General features: G+C 42.3%; 1 protein-coding gene across 5 annotated transcripts in view; it reads left to right on the forward strand.

Moving 5' to 3' along the window:
- The window catches only part of CFAP299 (cilia and flagella associated protein 299), a 379,314-nt gene that overhangs the window by 164,619 nt on the left and 196,398 nt on the right, over positions 1 to 18,297 (forward strand). The window lies entirely within an intron of this gene.

Raw genomic sequence — 18,297 nt, forward strand, 5'->3', positions numbered from 1 at the left:
TAACAGAAAGAGTCTAGGGGGAATGGAAAACAGTATTCACTTTGTCTTTCTTTTTTAACATAATACATGTCAAGTAGATTCAACTCCGCATCCCCATCCCTTTTCAGGGACCCCTTTCAGAACTCACTGCTTGTTCAGCCTGTGTGCGCCCTGGGAGCCATAGAGGAGGTCCTTCATCAGCCTGCCAGAAAAGGAGTCTATTCCCAATACTTCCAAATCCCCATGTTCAAGGGAGGAATGAGACCTATTCTCGGTCTCTGCACTCTCAACAGATGCATCAAATATATAAGATTCTGCATGGTTACTCTGGCCACTGTTCTTCTTGGTCTGAATTACAATGACCAGTGTGCTGTTCTCGCTCTCCAACATGTTTATTTTCATGTGTCTATCTTCCAGGGCCATAGGAAGTTCTTGAGTTTCCTAGTCAGCTGTCAACATTACAAGTACACAGTTCTCCCCTTTAGTCTGTCCTCAGTTCCACACGTCTTTACCAAATGTATGATGTTGCAGTTGCCCATTTCTGGAGGAGTAGAATTCATGTCTTCGCATACTTGGACGACTGGTTAGTAAGAGGCAAGTCCGAGAAGCAAGTGTTCAGTCATGTCCAGGTCATGCTGGATCTTTTTCATTGGCTATGCCTGATCCTTAACGATGATAAATTAACATTGAAGCCTACCCAAAAAAATTGAGTTCACTAGACTCTATAATTTGAGGGCCTTTCTCCTGTGTGAATGATTCCAGACAATTCAGTGCCTGTGTAAGGCCTCTGGTCTCATCCTGTACAATACCCAATGTGTGCCTGAAACTATTAAGCCATATGGCTGCATATATCTATTGTGGCAAATTGCCGGCACTACTATGATGGATCTCGCGCTTTCTCTTCTTGGGGTGGGGGAGAGTTCAGGGCACCGTTTCTTGCCCCTGAACTGGGGTGTTAACTGTCCCACTAGTGTCCTAGAGGAGGGGAGTAGAGAGGGAGGGACCCGGGCCCACCCTCTACTCTGGGTCCCAGCCCAGGGGCCCTAGGGATAATGGTAAACCACTAGAACTAGCGGTTCCTTCCCTTGGGCTACTTCCCTCTCCTGCCCTTCAGCTTGTGGGTCTTCCTGCCCTCCCTCTGCACAAACCAGGTGTCCCTTCATCTACGGTCTTGGTCTTCTTAGCCCACCGCAGCACTTCTCCAACTCTGGACTTAGTGATAGTTGGTTGATATACACCAAATATCACAAAATATTCAGGTTGCTTCCAGTCCCACAAGACCAGTCACTTACTCCAGGTTAATTGTACCTTAGATCCCTCACCAAAGACAATGCTTGTAGCCAATCCTGTGATAAACTAGTGATTTATTAACTAGGGAAAAGAAATGAGAGAGTTATTAAAAGGTTTGAAGTAAGCAAGCATATATACACAAATGTGTTACAGTCTATGGTTTTAAAAGGTGACAGAGTTGTAGTAATCTGTCAGCTCTAAATGTCTTTCAGGGCTAAGCCATGTTGACCCTGGGGATCTCTGCTTCTGTTTCATAGTGCCAGCCCTGTGAGTGTCCGAACAGCCAAAGAGAGATGAAAAATTTTCTTGTCAGCTATCTTTATTTCCTTCTTCCAGAATTCAAGCTGATGATATGAACCCTTTTGCACATAGCCTCTTCATGGGTGTGAAAGGGCAATTAACAAAGTCTTTGTATTGTGATGTCCCACAGTGGCCTTAAATATTACCTGATAAAGATTACCTTAAATATTACCTGATAAAGATAAATAAATAGATAAATATTACCTGATAAAGATATGTGACAGTAATGCATGCAGCAACTTACAAGCATTTTGTAAAATATAAACACATTGTTATAAGTTCAATACCCATCTTATCCATACTAACACACAGGTGAAATTAAGTGGTTTCCACCAGTGAATTTGTCAGTGCTTGGCTGAGGCCTAAAGCCTTGGCAAGAGTTGGCACATGGTTTGCCAGCTTCACGCCTTTCATCAACTTATTCTTGACAAAGGACAAAAGGAAACGTTGTCAGTTCTGTTCCTGAACAGGGCTCAGTCTGAGGTCCCTCACCAATGCATTTCATCTTTATTGGGGTCTGACTCTGATGTTCGCCTACAACCCTGCCCTCTGATCCCTCAAGTTATCCTCAAACTCAAATTAGACCACGCCAAACTGATTCTGATTGCACCAGCATAGCCAAGACATGTTTGTTCTCTGATCTTTGTATGCTACCAGTTCATCCTTCCAGGTCTCTCCTTCTTCTCCCCAGCTTTTAGATTCAACATCATGGCCAGGTTGTTCATCCGGCACGGGACAGTCTACACCTTACTGCATGGCTGCATGGCTAGATGAGGAAGAGACGCAGTGTTTGGAAGCAGTTAGGAAGTTCTGCTTAGTAGTAGAAAATCATCCTTGAGGGCCACCTATTTCTTGAAGTAGTTTTTTATTTGGGTGACCTCTAAGGGAACTCATCCTATGTCATCCCGAATTCAGAACATTTTGGACTATTGGTTGCAGTTGAAATCTTCGGGCCTGGCTCTTAGCTCCTTGAAAGTTCATTTGGCCGTGATTTCAGCTGGGGAAAGTCAGTATTTTCAAATCCTATGGCAGGGAGATTTCTGAAAGCCATTGACCATCTCATTCCACTGGTGACAAAAACGGAGCCATTGTGTGACCTTAATATGGTGCTGGCTGCACTGATGGATCTACTGTTCAAGCCGATAGGAATGTGCTCATTGGTTCTCCTCTCCCAGAAGATGATCTTCCTGGTAGCTAAAACATCTGCTAGATGAGTCAGTGAATTTCTAGCCTGTAATGGAGTCTACAAACCCCATACTGAGCAGAGGCAGAGAGGGTAACCTCTCCTGCCTATTGGCAAGCAGCCTGACCACACCCCCAAGCAGCTGCCATCACTGCCAGTCATGGAGACACCCACAGATGAAATCAAGAGGGGAAACAAGGCCTGCTTGGAGAAGGAGAAAGCTCAGAGAAGGAAGGGAGGCAGAAGGGCCTGGGACAGCAAAGGAGCAAAGCCCCTGTACCTGGACACCTCAAGAAACACAGTCCAAAGGGACTGAAGTGGACCCGTAGGCCTGACTAGAGGCCAGAGGCCAAGAACTGTCCTGACCAGGGGCTAACCAAAGAAAGCCAGTCATGGGGCAGTAGAGACCTTCTGAAAGACCACATCAAGGACCAGTGACAAAGCTTAATTGGTAGACATTACGTGATCAACATGGCATCAAGGGCTGATGCAAACTTTGGGAAGGCAATTCTGCAGCTACTGTTTAAATAGACTCTGAGCCCCGCCTCCTCATTGAATGTCTTGTGAGTCACCCTGAATGGAATACATGTCTGCAACCACTCAAAGAAGACAAGACAATTACTTACCTATGTAGTAACTGTTGTTCTTCAAGATGTGGATGCAGACATATATTCCACAACCCACCCTCTGTCCCCTTTGCAACAGAGCCTTCAGCCTGAGGTTCAGTTCGGAGGAACTGAAGGTGGTTGAGGCGGCCCCGCTTTTATATAGTCAGGGAGTGGCTATGAGACAAAGGCGTGAGCGCCACCCCTACAGATACCACTAGGTAAATTTCTTCGGCTTTGGTGCACCGGGCGCATGCACAACTAAGTGGAATACATATCTACAGCCACATCTCGAAGCACAACAGTTGTGACACAGGTAAGTAACTAACTGTCCTTTTTTGCCCCCACTACTCCCCTTGGAAGGCTGTTCCAGAACTTAACTCCTCTGATGGTTAGATATCTTCATCTAATTTCAAGCCAAAACTTATTTTGGTCAGTTTATGTCCATTTGTTCTTGTGCCAACATTGGCCCTTGACTTAAATAACTCCTCTCCTTCCCTGGAGTTTATCCTTCTGATGTATTCATAGAGAGAAGTCATGTCTCCCTGCAGCCTTCATTTTTTTAGGTTAAATAAGCCAAGCTCCTTAAGTCTCCTCTCGTAAGGTTCTCCATTCCTCTGATCATCTTAGCAGCCCTTCTCTGCACTTGTTCCAGTTTGAATTCATCTTTCCTAAACATGGGAGATCAGAATTGCACAGTATTGCAGATGAGGTCTCACCAGTGCCTTGTACAATGGCAGTAATACTTCCCGCTCTCTATTGGAAATACCTCTCTTGATGCATCCTAAGATAGCATTAGCCTTTTTGGTGGCTCATAGTCATCCTGTGATTGACCAATATGCCCAGGTCTTTCTCCTCCTTTGTCTCTTCCAAGTGATAAATTCCCAGAGTGCACTATTAAATTTCATTCCATTTCTATTACTCCAGTTTTCAATGTCGTCCAAATCTTCCTGTATGATATTCCAGTCCTCCTCCATATTGGCAATACCTCCCAACTTTGTGCATCCGCAAATTTTATGGGCACACTCTCATTTTTTGTGCTAAGATCATTAATGAAACTGCTAAATAAGATTCCACCCGTAAACTCGCTCCAGCCTGACAGTTCACCTTTCAGCATGACCTGTTGTAGTTTCCCCTTTAGCCAATTCCTTTCCCAGCTTCAAATTCTCATATCAATCCCCATCTTCTCCAATTTAATTAACAGTTTCCCATGTGGAACTGTATCAGATGCTTTACTGAAATCCAGGATAGATTCGATCTACTGTATTTCCTTTGTTTAGAAAATCAGTTGTCTTCTCAAAGAAAGAGATCAAGTTGGTCTGGCATGGTCATCCTTTTGTAGACCCAGGTTCAATTCCCTGCTCTCCCACAGATGGCCTCTTTGATCTTCAGTAAGTCACTTAGTCTCTCTGTGCCCTAGTTCTTCATCTATAAAATGGAGATAATAGTACCTCTTTACCTCACAGGGGTGTTAGGAGGATAAATATGCTGAGGGTTTTGAGAAACTCTAATGCTATGGTGATGGGGGCCATATAAGAACCTTAGGTATAAATCTCTTGCTGAATCACTGTTCCAGGGTGCGGATGGAGGTTCAGAATTTTGTTCTAAATACATGTGAAGGGAGCGTTGTTGAGTAAAGCAGATGAAACTGTAAGTCTGGATCTGTATGATTTTAAACAAGTCGCTTAAATAAATGCAATTTCAAGTAAAGAGTCTTCCTCAGGAGTTGAGCAATTACGGAAATTTGAAAAAAGCACTGACCATAAAAGTTAAACAGACTTCAACCAAATGCCATGTTAGGGCATCAGTTCTGTTGCACAGAGAATCTGTAAAATATGTAAAATAAAGACTTAACTAAATGAATTGGTTAATTGATCCCATGTATTCTATCTCTACAATATGCTAAGCCTGTAAGGGGACTCGTTTGGATTTAGTGAGCACAGTACAACTTACTAGACAGTCAAAATCTAAATGAATGTTTCTTGCAGTGAACTCTTGACAGAGTTCCCAAGTGGTTGAGAGCAACATTTATAGCAAGAAATCTGTTGCCTTTGAAAGCTCTGCAATTTGCAGATACTTTTCCGGACATAAAGAGTGGGATTTTACAGCTAGTTGGCACTCCTTTATTCGCATCAGATCAATCAGCTCTGCTTCTGGGAAGCAGGAGGAGTTCCTTAGCTCCTTCTGTGAAAAAGTTGTAGTCCACTGGGCAGACTCAGAGGCAACTCAAGATCAGTAAGAACATCATGGATGAAGGCCAAGAACATGCACAACCTTTGAAGAGAAAGGGAAAACATATATTAAGATTGTGAAACTGGAAACCCCTGTGAAGGGAGGCAACATTTAGGAGCTGACCTCCTCCTCCCCCGAGGTAGGATCATGATTTATGAAAACGAAAACCTTTCCCTTTAAATGATACTGGAGAATACAAAGTATTTATCTCATGGAAGGCATTGCAATCATGGGTATTTTTAAAATACATTTTCACTCATTGGCCTGCAATAAAGTAAACAAATCTTAAGCTTTATATAGTTATATAATGTTATATTGGGTTAGTGGGTGGACATCACAAATGTGACACAGGTTATAAAACATATCACTTGTATTGCACATGTGTGCAATCAAATTATAGTTACTGCACCTCAGCTGCAATGCTCACTAAACAGCAGGCAGGTTTCACTCACTCCAGCCTAAAATCTTGGTTAACTACATCTCTGGGGGAAATCTATACTTTTCACGACACCAAAGCACTTACAGGACTTACAATCATTTCGTGAGTGTAACTGTGATTAATGATACTACTTAACTATATACAAGAAAATTTTTGTTTTCAAGTAGTAACTTTGTAAAATGAAAAATATTTACAGTAACTAGTCAAGATATTTTACTGTTTTGAATTTTAAAAATTAACATGGGGTCTGCTTCTGCTCTGGTAAATTGTATTTTGAATAACAATTATTTATTTTAAATATTTATATTATAGTAAAACTGCAAATCTCCAGTACAGATTGTGCTATGTACTGTAAAAAAACATAATATGACAGAGTCCCTGCCCCGAAGAGTTTATATCACCTGATATATTCCTCCCCCCAAAATAAGACTATCTGTGAATTTATTGCTTACAGGGCTATAGCTGTGTTGGTCCCAAGATATTAAAGAGACAAAGTGGGTGAGGTAATGTTGGTCTAATAAATGATATTATCTCACCCACCTTGTCTCTGTGAATTTATTGTAAATAGCAATGGACTGAGAGAAAAACAGCAAAATCTTTAAAATGATTTTCTGTAAAACGGAAGTTATGAATAAAAAGCTGCATTCAAATGTACGCTATGAAGTGGAAATACTACATTCCTCTGCCACTATGGAATGACATTATTGCTGTATATAGGGAGACAGATGTCAAGACAGAAGGAGACAGATGTAAAAAAATGTGCATAATGCATAAAACTTTTGTCCATGGTATTTCCTTCTAGCTCCAAAAAGATCTACAAATGAAGCAAACTAATTGAAGAAATCTTTCTGCTTTTGTAGCATCAAGCACATCCTTTATCTGTCTCTATTAATGATAATCGAAGGCACTGAATAGTTAACCAAAACATATTTTTAAATGTTCAAAGATATTGCAAGCTCCTCTAAACGTAGTTAGAAACAAACTTATGCGTTTTGTGTTATGGAGACATGTGGCTTTGGCATATTTGGAAATATGTGTTTGCCGAATTTCCTAACAAAATAAATTTGAAATTGGAAGTGGGGTGCTTGCAATATTGGACAGCTAACGGAAGGGAACTGGGTTTGAAGGCAAAGGAGTCAAAAAGTATGAAGTGGAGATGTTTAACAAGAAGGTCACAAGCACTGTGAAGCAGAGAGCAAGAATTAATAGAGGAAACCTTTCTTCGTGGTGTTCAGCGGAGGAGTGGAAGAGGAAGATGTGAAGGTAGAGCAAATTTATCCAACATTGCTATGGACCACTTGTGGGAAAAGGGAATGATAAAATGGTAAGAGGAAGGCAAAAAAAAAATTTCAGAGAAGTCAGAAAACTTAATGGAATTGAGATTATGAAAGGGATGAGTGAGTGAGTATTATTAAAGGAGATGAAGTGGCTATCAGAGAGGGAGCACTCAGATTCCAAGACTAGAGGAACAGATAATGAAGATCTAGAGGAGAGTATGAGCAAGGGATTGAGTGGACATGCTGGTGCAGAGCTGCAGAACAAAGAGGAAAGCGGAGACTGGTTAGGTTGTCACTATGGAAGTTAAAGTTATTCCGGAACAGGGCAGGGAACTGAGATAAGGAAAAGCAGAATCAGCTATTGAAGTTAAAGAAGAAGGATGAGGAGGAGCTAGAGGTATTCATTGGCAGTCACATGGAGGGATAGGGGAAAGAAACCACACAGAAAGGATAACAAAGGAAGGGGGAAGGAAGGGGCAGACTCAAAGTAACTAGAAGAGGAATCTGCTGTCACCACCCAGAGCATTCAAGGCTAGGAGATGTGGAAAAAGGGAAGATCTCTGAAGGAGCGGGGAGAAGTGAAGAATAAGAGCCAGGTTTCTTCCAGTGGAGAGTTGGAGATACAGATTGTGGATTGAGACAGGCTTCTTTGGTATGGGACAGGAGAAGGAACATGGGAATTAGACTAAGGTTGGCAGGAGCTGACCCTGTGAGAGTAGAGGGTAGGAGTTTAAGGAAGGTTTAGGCTGGGGCTTACCTCAACCAAGGAAGATTTGAAGCATGAGATGAAGATCTGTGAGAAATGAGAACAAGAGGGAGTAATGGGAGAAGAGCAGGAAGGTGCTCCTTAGTGGGGAAGAAAGTATTTTAATAGCTCAAAAGTTTGAGCAGAAGATACTTGGATTAATGCATATGCAAACAGCATTGAATGAGGAGTGTGTTTCTATTTCCTGTCAAAGAACAACCCTTACAGAAAATATTTTTTCATCCATTTAAAATTATGGACATATTTTGCTATTTATTTTTATTCAGAAGTACAAGACAATTAGTAGCTCTAATTTTAGAAAAGTCTGTTTATTAGTTTATATCATGTTCTTTGATGAGGTTTGTTAAGACGACCTACTGATGTTAAATTAAGCCTCAGGTAACATTTAATTGTTGTAAATCGTGAAGTTTCTTTGAAATGCAGTATTTTCAACCAAGCAAGAGCTTTTGCCTGTAATATTTGGGTATGTGGCCTTCTATCTTGGTTTTCCAAACTTTTGAAACAAGCCAATGGCTGTTATGGATTCATTAAAGGTATTACAGAATTAAAAATCCAATTGATGCCTCAGTTTAAAGAATGTAAATATTATCAGAAGCACTAAAGGGCCTTTTTAGAGTAATTACATATTTAAGATGTTAAATCAGGGTCCTCAACAGTAATGTCATTGTCCATTTCCATGGTAACTGAACACAAGAACCAGACCATTCTCCAGTGGTCCAGATCTTGGTGTAAATTACACGTTGGATGTAAATTCTTAAAGTTGGAAAAACAATGTAATTTATGTCAGTTTACGTTTTAGTGATGTGAAAAGTGTAACCTACACATTCAGGGAGTGGAAGTGTATATAACAAGAAAAAAATTAACAGGAGAGTGTAAGATAAAATGATGTCTCCCTACCTGTCTTACACTCTCCTTTGATTGATTTTCATGCCACATCAACCTCCCATCCATGCCCTTGGTGTGTAAGTTAAACTCCTTTTGAGCACCAATTGAATCATTCTGCACCTGAAAAAAGATTTGGGTTTGGAATTGGTTCTTATGTTGCCTCAACGAGGAAAGGTAAGTGGGAGTTGCAGGTCAGACCTCTGAAAATCAGAGGATTTTAATTTAGGTGCCTAAACATAGGCGCCTTTGAAAATCCAGTACTTGGGTGCCTATGTATGCCCATGTATCTCTAATACTTTGATCATACATTTTATTTCAGCCATTGTCTGAGATTGTGTGTGTGTAATCTCAGCCATGTATCATCTCAGCCAAAGATGTAAACATTTTATGACCAAAGTATAAAATATATAAACGCACAAGGGGCGAGGGGAGAGGCACACTGTTTTACATGGTAAATTGGAGTTGACAGGACTTAACCCAATATCATTCATGATGAGGGAGACATCCTCTTGTAAACTAGCTGGTAGATTAGTGCTGTTGAATAAAAACCACTGCAAGAAGTAGTTTATAGCCATTTTCTTGATATTTCCCTCTGAAGCTATGCTTCTCATATTGTTTACAAGTGCACTGACGTGTTCTAGCAGCCATCAAATAAACTTCTAGCAAATCCCTTCAGAACACATTGTAAATCTTTACGACTCTTCAGCCAAATGGAAAACCGCATGATCACATGACTTAATTCTCTTGAGATAGGGAATGTTATTTCTGTCAGGTTTTTTCCATCCCCATTCATCACTTTGAGGCTTTCATCTCCTTTTTAAGTCCTAGCCTTTCAAGCAGGGGTGAAATTACACCTGTCAGTAATATATGTTCTCATTACTCCATCATTCTGTCATTTTACAAAAGGCATTACAAGAGACATGTCCCTCCATAGATACTAATGAGCAGCCGCATTTCCTTTCGAGCTGTGTTAACTATCTTCCTGTTTGTTATCCTGGAGGGAGAAAAAAAAGGGTGAAACTTCATCTGAATTGGAAAGCCAGGCAAGAATGGGGACCACATGCCTTTGTAATTAGGTGCAAAGTAATATCTCTTCCATCTGCCTGTACTTGAACATAAAGACTAAATTGAGATGAGAAAATTGGACTCAATTTATTGTTTCACTGAACTACAACACCAGTCTAGAATTTGCCCCTTAGCACAGGGGTTGTTTTTTTAAAGTTAGGCTCTGATAGCCTTGTGGTTGCCAGTAACTCCAAACAAACAGGTGCACCGAAGCAGCTTCCACTTTGTTAACACGGAGAACAAAGTTAATGTTTTACCCAGTGCAGGTCACACATGTGTTGGGACACTGGGAGGAGGTCAAGGTTCAGATTAGAGCTGCATGATGGTGTTTGTCTGAGACACAAACTGCTGAACAAACCCTCCAAGGCTGTCTTGGAAAAGCTTGCAGACTCACTGCCGTTCACTCTTTAAAGTCAGGGTGAAAAGGAATGCGGGTAACTCTCAAGAATCCTTTAAGTCACCATCACTCTAAACGTGAATCACATCAGGCAAAGAGGCTATCCGAGATAGTCTTATGTTGCTGAGGTGAAATAATGTAATGTCCAGTGTCACACCATTGTGTCAGAAGTATAAATCTTATTCTGAGTGTTCATCCTGATAACCTGAGCCTTCACGACAAAGAAGAGTACAGAGCACATATCAGTTTAAACAACAAGCACACATTTTCCAGTCCTCACAGATCATTGGCTATGCGGGATGTGTATATTTGTCACAGGTTTTCACATTGAATGCAGCTAAATTGAGAATCTGAATGTTGGAACTCAAGCACATCTCTCCAAAGGCAATGAAAAGTAATCTGAAAGATATCCAGTCGTATACAGTTATTTGGGTGCATGCAAAAAAACCCAGAGTTCACAATCACTAGTGCATTTATCACATCTGAAAATGTAATAATGGAATGTAATTGCTTCATTCTCCATAAATCAGATTTGCAGTAAATTCAGTTTGACTATAGCAAATCCCATTCTTAGAATGCATTGGTATGAGATTGGCCAAATTGGAAAACATTTCTAGCATGTTCCACCACTGTTTCTTAGCCCATTGGTAAAATAAAGCAGATCACAAATTTGTAGAGAATTGTGGTAAGGAATCTATGGGAAAACAGCAGGGGGAACTGGTGAAACTTTTTCTGCTCCTTCCCTGGCTCCCCATAAAACCCATAGAGAGGTTGTCACACAGGCCATGTGTAGTAGCTATGGATAGAATGAGGAGATGACCAGCTGCATTTTGAACACACTGAAGGGCCAAGCTGTTCTTCAAGTGATTTGCACAGGTCTGTTCCACTATAGGTGTTTGTGCGCTCGAGTGCACAGTTTTTCCCTTCACGGTACCTGTCACAAGTGCCCTCTGCGTCCTCACACACCACACTCAGGCATAAAGGGCCAAGCCACGCTGACCCTCCCCCCAGTTCCTTCCTGTTGCCCATGATGGTTGTTGGAGCTCCCTGTCTTTGCTGCTGTGAGTCTTTAGGCAAATCCTGGAAATAGTACCCGTTGTATAGTTAGTGTACTTTAGTAGTTAGTTATTTAGTCGTTAATTTAAAAGAAAATGTTGTTTTGTGTGATTCTGGCACCCAGTCTGGGTACTGGCCTCAATACCGAAGATTTGCCATGCTCTCCAGGTTTCAAGTTCTGCCACTCTTGTGGTAAGGCAATGCCTAATAGTGACCCTCACCCCAGCTGCCGTAATTGGTTGGGGAAGGCTCATGTGAGTGACAAGTGTGCCATTTGTAAGGGCTTTATGCCCTCTTCTAAAAAAGACAGGGTAGCCAGACTGAAATATTTGCTTCTCAGATCAGTACTACATCTTCCATCTGAGCCCTCTACCTTGGTCCGGATACCAAACACCTTGGCATCGACTACTAGCACACCTCTAGCACTACCGGAACAGAGAGTCAGATCGGCAGAGTCGGTACCAAGGAAGAGGCATCAGAAATTGGACTAGGTCCTGAGATCATCGAAAGAGGCGAAGAGGTTGAGCTTGTCTAAAGACTCGGGAGTGCGTTCTGGCAGGAAACACTCCCCAGACCACATCCCTAAACAGGGGAGTTAATTTGACACCAGAGCCCAGTACAGGCCTGTTGTGCTTTGGGAGCTGGTCTCATTTTTCAACATCCCCTCATGACACCGTACTGCAGAGAGTCTTCATGGTGCCATCTACTCCTGACGCATTTGAGGCTGTGAGAATGTTGCTATGCCATCACCAGCCTCCAAGGCTGTGAGCACCTTCCCTTCTGCACAGGGAAGTTCCATCGGATTTGGCCATCAGAGTACCAGTTAAAGTGATACGATCTAGGAGAAAGCCCCAGATCATCTCCCTGGCTCCCCTTTCTTTAGAATCTGAACCTTCCATCGTCATGCTTGCCATCATTTTCAGGGGTTTGCCCTTGGAGCACAAGACCTGCAAAGGAAAAGAAGCAGAGGTTACAAAAGATGCTCACCACTGCCCTCTGCTTCAGCAGCCACCCATTCATCAAGTCAGTCATCATCTTCCAAGAGCTCATTTTGATGGGCAAGTTGAGAGCAGTTTACCAGTTCTAAGAGTGCCATCTTTTTCTTTTCAGTTTTTGCAAATTGCCTGTCTCACTTCCATCATGCTTGGGCCCATATCACAACAGACTGGTGGGTTCTAAGCATGATGGAAGCTCCAATTTATATCTAATCCCTGCTTCTATCACTCTTCCCCATGCCTCTTGGCGGACCCCTCTCACGAGGCAGTGTTACTGCAAGAAATACAATCGCTCCTCCTTGTAAGAGCTATACAGGAGGTCCCTCCTTTTTTCAGGGGAAAAGGGATGTACTCATGATACTTCCTGATCCTGAAGGCAAAAGGAGGTCTCAGGCCTATTTTAGGTCTAAAGCAGTTAAACAAGTTCCTGAAAAAATTGAAATTCCAGATGGCTACTCTAGCTTCCATCATCCCTTCCCTGGAGCAAGGGGACTGATATGCTGTTTTCAACTTAGAGGACTCCTACTTTCATGTGGCGATTCATCAGAGCCACAAAAAATTTCTGAGGTTCACAGTCAGCAGTCGCCATGATCAGTTTGGTCTTTCGGCTGCCCCATGTGTCTTTACAAAGTGTATGGCAGTGATAACAGCTTTCCTCCAGGGTCCATGTATTCCCTTTCCTGGACAACTGGCTGATAAGAGGTCGATCCAACCCACAGGTGGTGTCCAGCATAAGCATAATTTGATCCAAATAAGCATAATTTGATCCACCTTCAAGGTGCTTGTCCTGCTGATCAACTCAGACAAGTCATTCCTGTCTCCAGTGCAGAAAACAAAATTCATTGGAGTGGTCCTGGACTCGACAATATCCAGGGCCATACTACCAAAGGCAAGATTTCAGACAATGCAAAGCCTCATTCTGGACTCAAAGACTTATCCTTTCACCATGTTTAAGGCTGCTGGGGCACATGGTCCAGTACACCAGGCTGCTTCTCAGACTCCTTCAAGGCTGGGTGGCAGCAATGTATTCGCCAAAAAAATCACCCCATTCACGTTAGTACACATACTAAGTCACATCTTATCTTCCTTAGATTGGTGGGTAGACCTGACCAGTGTCTGCAAGGCAGCTCCTTTCATTCCACTCAACAATCTCTTATCCTAGTCACAGATGCCTTGGACCTGGGTTGGGGGGCTCACCAGGGACCCCTGCAGATGCAAGGTCTCTGGTATCCCCAAGATCTCAGTCTACACATAAACATCAAGGAGTTGCAAGCTATCTGATTCGCTTGCATGGTGTTCCTTCCTCATGTCAAGAGAAGGGGCATATTGGTGCTGCCCTACAATACTACCACCATGGTTAATGTAAACAAGTAGCAGGGAATCTGGTCCTGACTAATTTGTCGGGAAGCAATACTACTCTGGGACTTCTGCATCGACAGTTCTATATTTCTGAAAGCAGCCTACATCCCAGTGGTTCAGAATCTGCTGGCAGATTGCCTGTGAAAGTTGTTCATCAGTCACCGAGAGTAGTCTCTTTACCAAGACATAGCAAGGTCCATTTTCCAGCTCTGAGGGACTCCCCAAGTGGATTTGTTTGCAACAAACAACAACACAAAATATCTCTAGTTCTGCTCCAGAGCAGGATACAACCCAGATTCATGGATGGATGCTTTTCTACTGCCATGGTCAGAGGGTCTGCTGAACACATTTCCCTTCATCCCTCTTCTGCTCAAAGTTCTGTGCAAAGTCAAGCAGGACCAGGCCTGTCTAATACTGATCGCCCCAGCAATGGCCCCATCGACTCTGGTTTTTACAGCTCTTGGACCTCTCAGTCAGCCCCCACTGTCACTCCCGCTTCACTCAGGCCTAATCTCTCAGAATCATGCCTGTCTCCTCCACCCCGATCTTCAGGTCTTTCACCTGACAGTCTTAGAGGCTTTATGGTTAACTTCGCTGGAGGAGTCTTGCTCTGGAAAGGTGCAGGAGGGACTGCTGAATATTAGAAAACCGTCAGCTAGGACAACTTACCTTGCTAAATGAAAGAGGTTTTCTGTCTAGTTGAGTCAGAAAGGGGTCTCCCCTATCCTTGCTTTTATTCAGCACATGCTGGACTACCTTTTGTATCTGAAACATCAGGGATTGGTGGTTAGCTCAATCAGGGTAAACCAAGAGGCTATATCAGCATCCCACACACCTGTTGATAACTGCTCCCTTTTTTCCCAGCCCAATGACGGTAAGATTTGTAAAGGATTTGAACAGACTGTTTCCACCGGTACAAAACCCTACTCCAACATGGAGCTTGAATCTAGTATTAACAAAGCTGATGGGTCCCTGCTTCAAGCCTGTAGCGACCTGCTTTCTGTTACACCTATCAGTGAAGGTAGCATTTTCAGTAGTCATTACATCACCCATCTGGGGGTGGGGGGGAATTGAGGGCGCTAGTATCCTATCCTACATATGGTTTTTTTATGCAAATAAAGTCTATCTTCTTCCCAGCCAAGCTTTTTTACTGAAGTGGTCTCCACTTTTCATATCGACCAAGCAATTTGCTTACTAACCTTCTTCCCAGAGCCTCATGGTAATAAGGGGGGAGGAGAGACTGCACACTTTAGCGTTTGGTCTGGAACGGAGTAAACCTTTCAGTCTCAATTGTTCATGGCTTTTGCAGACAGAATGAAGGGCACTCTGCAAAGGGTGCAAAGGATTTTGTCATGGGTATCTGGTTGTATTTGCCTGTGTTACCAGCTGGATAGCGTGAGGCCACCAGATAGAGCATTGGGACATTCGATCAGAGCCCAAGCGATTTCTGCAGCATTTCTGGCTCACGTGCCCATCTCATACATTTGCCTGATCATCATGTCACATGTTAACAAAGGGTTAACTAGAGGTTCATTATAGCAGGAATATAAGGAGGAGATAGTGAAAGACGGCCATGAGAGAAGAAGCATTTCCCAGGAACAGGTGCAGGGAAAAACCAATTATTCTTTACCTAGAAGTAGTATACTGTGGAGATCTAGGAGCTGAAGGCTGTGTTCGGCTAAAGTAAACCACCGTTTGCTTGCTTTTCCTTCCGAAGAAAGCCCTGGTTCTGTTGCTCCTACTGTGGGTTTGGGTGGAGAAATGCTCTGCGCAGACAGGCCTGTGCTTTTTAAGTAGGAGAAGTTTGTGCCCTTTGATGCTTGTTTTTCCTTTTTCTGGTTACCTGCAGCTGAGCCCTACAGAGCTGTTTTCACATAGATATAAAGCACAGTTTAAAATTATTTTTAAGGCTGAATAAATAGAAGATGACCTGCTTCTTACTCCAGGCTGGACTGCTGCAACTGTTGGCGGTCGGGGAGGATCATTGGTGAGGACTAGGAAATGGAGTGGGGGTGAAATCTGAAGGGACAGGTGTCCAAGAGGAGGCATGGCGGCTGCTCAGGGCTGACTGCTGCCTCCGTGGCCATGGAGCTGTGCCTGAAAACCATGCTCTTGGAGTGAGGGATCCAGGATTTGGCTCATGACAATAAGTGCTTTTTAAAAACCTTGACTAAAGTTTTTTTGTGACTGCTTTTGCACTTGTTGTCATTATAAAGCTATTAAGGTTTTGAATAACTCACCATGAGGACGTGCAAAAATGAAAAATGCAATGTGAAAATAATTTTGATCTTTAGAGCAGCTGGCATTTCCTCCTAGGCTACTGAGACTTCACAATGCTTGGCCGTGACTATGCCTAACTGCACTTAAAACAAACAAATGCCATTAAACGTATTCGCCACAAGGTGGCAGACATATGTCTAGGGAGGTTTTTCAAGTACCAATCTCTTCGGTGCTCTTCCCTTCTCATTTGACAGGCTCTTGCTCAGCGGCTGCCAACATTCTTTTCCTTCCTTAAGGGAAGTGTTTGGTTTTCTTGTTGTTTTTAAGATGGCTGCTGTAATGTATATAATGGTGGAAAAGGAAAACCTAGTTCATTGCCCATCCTCCACCCCCAAAGAAAATATTTCACGCTGTTATGCCCGGGATAGAAATGTAAGATGGTTTGTCACGTCAGTGTTTTGAGGTTTAATTTTTCAAATTTCTGACATTTTTATTGCAATAATCACAGGGTGCAGATCACTAGCAATGCTTTGTCAGTTTGTAAACAGGAGGCAGTGTGGGCTAGTGGGTAGGGCACTCGACTTGGACTCAGGAAACATGAGTTGTATTCCTGGCTGAGCCACTGATGCGCTATGTGACTTCAAGGCAGTCAGTTCTCTTCCCACTCTTTCTTTATTCTGTTCGTTTATATTGGAAGCTTTTCGGGGAAATATCTCTAAGTATTTCTATAGTGTGTAGCACAATGAGATCTCCAGTCTCATTGCAGCTTCTGGATGCTACTGTAATATAAATAATAATCGCTGACTAGTCCAGCTCTACCAGCTTCAACGCAACTCTTTAGAAGTGGACAATGATAGGGGCTCAGCAAGCCTAACTCATTCCATATCTGTATACATTGTTTATGAGAGGAAAATGCACGCTACAGAACAGAGCCTGAACAAATTGTAATTGAAGTGGAATGGAGGTGTAGGGGGAAATACATCAGCAAATCAACAACTCTCAGTTAAATGTTCTAGAACAGAAGAACGGCCATATTGGGTCAGACCGATGGTCCGTCTAGCCCAGTACCTATAATCATATAATACATGATGCAATTTACAGGGTAATGCCAAACCTGGAGAATGATTTAAAAGAGAAGTGAGAGAAGATGGAGATCTTTGAATGCTACACAGACCAATCAATAAAAAGCACCAACCCTATAGTCCTCTCCTAGGTGACATGAGTGAAATTCTAACTCCACTGAAGTCAAGAGCAAAACTCCTGCTGACGTTAGTGGGACCAAGATTTCACCCATGAGCTTGTGTACAATTAATTTCTGTTGGAATTACCTTTTCAGGAGCTAATTTGAAACACAGGTTGAACACAGGGAAGGAGGTTGAACTGTCTTCTTCTGAAAAAAGAAAGAACAACCTCCTTTTCCTCATGTTCCCTTCTCTTTTTATTTACCCTGCCTATTTTCTCTGCCCTCTATTTCCTTTGTACTCCATATGTGGTTTTGTATCTTTTCTGTTGATTAAACCAAGTAAATCCATTATCTCTGCTGCTGCTTTACCAGTGAGCCTGTGCTAAATTAGCACACCATAAGGCATCTCTAAATCAGCTGACTCACAGAGGGTGCTGTTTCTGGCAGGCAGATCAGTGCTCCTGAGTGGTGTCCATACAACTGTCACAGGAAGAAATACAGAGCACCAAACCAGGTTGGGGAACTATGACTTTAAAGTCGAGGCAGGGAGGACATACCTTTTTCACATGAATGCATGGATTTATGCTACACTTTTATGCCCATTTAAATCAAAAGGACAATCTAAAGTATGCTGTCCTTTATACATAGAAAATTATTATTTAGAATAAAAAGTTGATCAGTACAATGTGGTTTTGCTTTCTAAACGATGTGTAATCACTAAGTTTACTTATTTTCAGTTTGTTCACTAAAAGTAAAATGTTATGTCGGCTAGAGGCCAGAATGGAATATGTTTTCTGTAGGACTGGACTACAGGACTCCACCCATTTTAAATATCATTGATCCAGTACTAGGCAGCTCACAGCAGCAGCAGCTAATAAAGTATAACAAATCTGAGTGGAATGGAATTTAAGACATATTTAGGAAAAAATTATAAAACTAAAATGAAAAACACTCCTGAGAAGTAGAAACAATATAGTATTGTAACTGAATAGATTTGTATACACAACTTACTTTTGTCATAATATCCTTGGTTTTTAATAAGATGTATAACTTTGAAAATTTCTTG

This window comes from Chelonia mydas, chromosome 4 (assembly GCF_015237465.2).
Source record: "Chelonia mydas isolate rCheMyd1 chromosome 4, rCheMyd1.pri.v2, whole genome shotgun sequence".
Classification (NCBI taxonomy): Eukaryota; Metazoa; Chordata; order Testudines; family Cheloniidae; genus Chelonia; species Chelonia mydas.